Genomic DNA, 5,550 nt, shown 5'->3' on the forward strand with positions numbered 1-5,550 from the left:
TCCAGAATGCGTTCAGATTCAGCAAGCTAAATTTTCTTAGAGAAAAAAATTTAATTTGAAGAGGACTGTTCTAGACTGATTCCAAGTGGATACCTATAGAGGTCGAATACTTATATGGTTAGAAATTTTTTTTTCTTTCAGATCTAGATTTGAAGAAAAAGATTGAAAAATAGGTATGTGAATTGATCACAATCTGAATTTCAGCATATGTCAATTTCAGCACATGAACTAGATTCTTGTGGTTTTATATTTTTGTGCATGTATGATTTAGATTAAAAATATTTTAATTTTATATTTTACTATAGTATTTAGAAAATAAAATTTTGAAACACACATGCATGTCCCTAATCTTAAATTTCAATAGTGATATCAGAGCCACAAATTTTATGTTGCTGAAATTATCATACATATTTTGAAAAAAAATTTAAAATTTGATTTTTTCTTAATATATGAGATATATAGATGAATATTTAAATCTAAAATTTAATTTTAGATTTAATTTTAGAGCATATAATCAATATGTCAAAGAATGCATAGATCTGAATTTTGATCTAGAACCGTTTCTAGTTTATATTCACATGATATATAGATGCATGCATGAACCTGAAATTTTTTATGATCTGATTTATAATTCATATATGAGATATGTAATTATATGTTTAAGGTTATAAAATTACTTTTGGTATATTTCATGATTAGTATATGAGATATATGATATCATGCTGTAGATCTGAATTTAGTTAGATCTGAATTTTACATGCATATATATAATATATGTTTGTATGTTAAATTTGAAAATTATTTTCATAATTTAAAACTTACTTTTATATAAAAAATTTAGATCTAAAATTTAATTTTAAAATCTAAAATTTGTGTTTGTGCATGAGGATTTTAGTTATGAAAAAATCATAAATTAGGTCATATAATAGGATTGTATTTAAAATTTTTAATTTGAGTCATATGGGACTAATTCGATTAAGTAATTGATCGAATCGAGTCAAGTATTGATTAGGCTCAGATCAATTAAGTTAAATAATCATACAATTATTGTTGATCAAATTGATTGAGTCCCATATGTAGAATCGATTAACCTAAGGACCTAATTTGACTTGTTGGTTTGAGTCCGATTTACTTGAGTTAACCTATTTGGACTAATTGACCTATTGGTGTCTAAGATAAGTAATTGAGATATGGTTATTTAATTAGTTTCATTCATTTATCTGATCAATTTACTAGTGTCTAAGGAAAGCAATGGAGGGACCCCCACCGATCTCCACTTACCTGGTCAATTTGGAAGATTGGATCTTAAATTGGGTTGCTTAGTGGTTTGGTTTAGCCCATGCTAATTAGATCAGTCATATGATGACTGATTAGATGAGACCTAAATCTAAATCTCTCCATAAACATTAAGTCCATAGATCTTCCACCGTTATAGATGTGCGGGCTTGCTACCGATGTTGATTATTCTCGACTGATCACAGTAGTTCAGTTACATCGAGAACACACAACCACTCTGTTGGTGCAGAGTTGCTCCAGGATAAGGATGGAGTTGGGCCCAATAATTGTTAGGTAAGGGACCCAATGACAATCTTGCACCTGTTTGTGAACGGTGGGTCAGACTTAACTAAGAAGTGTGGGCAATAACTGTTAGGTGAGCCCACATGACTTAGAGATCAAGTTGCTATAATATGCTTAGAGAAGTATCTGGACAAAGAGTTGCCTACGCATCAATGTGCATGTTACCAATAACTGTTAGGTGAGGTGCATGGCATCGGTGGGACTGCAACACCCATTAGGAATCTTTTATCGCATTAGGATTTTTATTTTCTTCCCAGGGAGTGGATGGATCTGATAAATTAGTGGGAGTCATTGTTTGTATCTTAAAATCCCTAGAAGCAAATATAACAATTAAGTATAAAAGTCTAACTTGAATCTCTACTCTCACAGTTAAACAATATCAGCCTCAAATCTTCTAGCTTGGATCCTTGAAACCAATCGTTTGACTGGTACAAATTATAAAGACTGACTCAGAAATCTCAGGATTATCCTGATCTCCAAAAAATTAGATCGTGTACTTGATCAGAAACTCATAGTGTTACCAAACCATCCTACTACTAAGCAAAGGGTTGCTTTTGAGAAGTGGATGGATGAAGACAGTCAGGTTAAGTGTTATATGTTGGCGTCTACATCAAACGAGTTGCAAAGCCAGCATGAGCATATACCCACTATCAGGGCTATGATCACTCACCTGTAAGAGTTGTATGGTGAGCAGAACCGTACAGCGTACTTTGAGGTGTCCAAAAGACTCTTCAATCTGAAGATGCATGAAGGGCAATCAGTCCATGAGCAATGTATGACAGTGATCAAAGATATTGAGGAGCTTGGAAAGTTTGAGCTAGAAATACAAAAGAAATTACAGATGGATCTGATCTTTCAATCCCTTACAAGTTCATGTAGTCAATTTATTATAAATTTTCATATGAACAAGCTCGATTGCACTATACCCAAACTGGTCAATATGTTGGTCACTACGGAAGGAACCTTGAAGAGTTCAAGGGGCACTATTCTCGTTGTGGAGAGGACTTCTTCTAAGAGAAAGTCTACTAGGAAGAAGAAGGTTAAACCCACTAAGAAGTAAAAAAAGGAGAGCAGGCCAAAGAAGCAAGTTCTTAAAAAGACCGAAGTAAAGAAAAAATGTTTCCACTGTCATGCTGAAGGCCACTGAAGGAAGAACTGTCTAAAATACCTGAAGAGCCTAAAGACCAAAAAGGATGATAAACCTTCTGAAAGTATGCTCGTAATTGAATCTAATCTTATGGTTTCTTCTACTTTTAGTTGGGTATTAGACTCTGGCTCGAGTGCTCATATATGTACCTCAATGCAGGGTTTGATAGAAAGTAGGAGGTTAAGAAAATGTGATATGATCCTTCAGATCGATAATGGAGCAAAAGTTTTTACAGAAGCCATGGGCACTTACCCTCTTCGATTACCATCTGGTGTTAGATTAGATTTAAAAGACTATTATTATATTCCTATAGCTAGTCAAAATTTGATTTTTGTGTCTATACTAGCACAGAAAGATTTTAAAATTAGTTTTAATAAAGATTTTTATTTCATTTATTTATGAAATAAATTGATTGTATGAGGTCTTTTAATTGACAGTCTTTATCACTTGCATGTTGATGCGAATGTGAACTTAAATAAGTAAATAGTGAGTGCCGTAGACCAAAAGAGACCCAGAGATGAAATTAATCAAAAGTACTTGTGGCATCATAGACTAGGCCATATTGGAGAGGACAGGATAAACAGACTGGAAGAGGATGGGATCCTTGGCTCTCTTAATCCAGAGTCGTATCCAGCTTGTAAAACTTGCCTTTGAAGAAAAATGGCCAAGTTATCTTTTATAGGACATGGGGAGAGAGCCACTGAGTTACTTGTCCTAGTACACACCGACGTGTGTGGACCATTTGATGTGCTAGCCAGGGATGGTTATACCTACTTCATTACCTTTACTGGATGACGAGTGCGGATAGTTGTTAGAGAACAACTAGTACTAAGCGTGATCATATGAGAGATCACTTGGATTTCTATTCAATCATCAATGATCGTCTCGATGCTGTAGTTATGTGAATGATCCTTTGACCTGAGATTATACTACTGCTCGTAGTAAAGTAGCTGGAGTTTGACTGACATATAAACATAGGTCTCAATGAGCCCTTGTAGTAGATATTGGTGATAGTTGGTCCACTGTAGTAAGGTGCACATCAAGATAGGATTTATCAACCTTGATAGAGAGGAGTAGTCCTATGAGATTTGAAAGGCTAAGTTCAAGAATCTATGGCTATAGTAGTATGATTGATGGAAAAGAGTTTTCATAGAAATTATATTTGAACTTAAGCTAATCGAATCTATCATATGACTGATGTTGAGGTTTGACGATTTATCCATGACCTGTCATCAAGTCGGGACTCATAATAGAGAGATTGAATCACACGTTAACTATATCTAGAGATTTATTTTAGCTCTACTAGGTTACCACTATATACTGCTAGATGTCATTGGTGGATTGTGAGAGCTCACTAAGATTGTTCTAGATCGACAATCCTTGATGAGTTAAAGTAAAATTATTCCGATCCATTGAAAAGAGTTTCAATGATACTTTGATAGAGATCATTATATATCTCACTATCAGATAGAATTGAACCTATGGGGTCACACAACAAAAGGATTAGGTCTGAAATTAGTAATTGAACTTATGAAGTGTCAATTGGATTTAGAAAAATCTGATTGGGTTCAAGATAACTTTGCTAGCACATGATTGGATCTAATTCTTTTTTTTGTTTGAATTTTTTATTTGATAAGATAATTCAAACATAATTACTTGCTAATAATCTATATGAATAAGATTCATTTGACTCCAATTGTTGGATATCTAAAGTTTTAGATCAATTGAATTAAGGGTGCAAGTCGCTTATTAATTTTTTTGATAGTTATTATGGAGCGCAACCTTGATTGGATCAAGTTGGGTGTGTCCTATGATTAGAGGGCTTTTTAATCTGATATGGGGCATCCCTTGGGTGCAAAAGAGGGTGTGATTAATTATGTGCAAGTGCTCCAAGAGTTAGCGCTTAATAGAATTCCTAATGTAAGTTGAATAACTTAAGTTATTAGAAAACCTAATGCAAATAGGACTTGTATTTTGAGATTGAATAGGATTCAATCCTCATGCCTATTTAAAGGGACCTCCCCTAGGATCCCTAGAGGATCCAAACTAGCAGCCCTCCATGCCTAAAAGGTCCCCCCACACCCTCTCTTCCTCTCCCTTCTCCTACCCCCTTAGATGTCCACACGTCCCACCACTTGGGGTGTCCTCTCTTCATCATGCCCAAGGGCTGTTGGGCATCCATTATTTGCTAGTTTTCAGAGTTTGGTAGTAGCACAAAGCAAGGAAGAAAGGCAAGAGAAGAGGAGAAGAAGAAGATCAAGGAAAGAAACCTCCCCTAAGATCTCTTCAAAGGGACCTCCCCTAAGGTCCCTAGAGCATCCAAACTAGCAGCCTTTCACACTTAAAAGGTCCCCCCATGCCCTCTCTTCCTCTCCCTTCTTTTTTCTCCTTGGATGTCCACACATCCCACCACTTGGGGCATCCTCTCTTCATCACGCCCAAGGGCTGTTGGGCATCCATTGTTTGCTGGTTTTCAGAGTTTGGTAGCAGCACAAAGCAAGGGAGAAAGCCAAGAGAAGAAAAAGATCAAGCAAAGAGATCAAGTATTGATCATGATTTAGGCTTTGTTCAGATTCATCAGGCTAAATTTTCTTAGAAAAAAAAATTCAATTTGAAAAGGACTGTTTCAGGCTGATCCCGAGTGGATATCCGTAGAGATCGGATACTTGTGCAGCTAGAAGAAAATCTCTTCTCTTCCAGATTCAGATTTGAAGAAAAAGATTATGAAACAGATATGTGAATTGATCATAATCTGACTTTCAGCATATGTCAATTTCTGTGCATGAACTAGATCTTTGTGGTTTTATATTTTTATGCATGCATGA

The sequence above is a fragment of the Elaeis guineensis genome, chromosome 4, assembly GCF_000442705.2.
Source record: "Elaeis guineensis isolate ETL-2024a chromosome 4, EG11, whole genome shotgun sequence".
Taxonomy (NCBI): Eukaryota; Viridiplantae; Streptophyta; class Magnoliopsida; order Arecales; family Arecaceae; genus Elaeis; species Elaeis guineensis.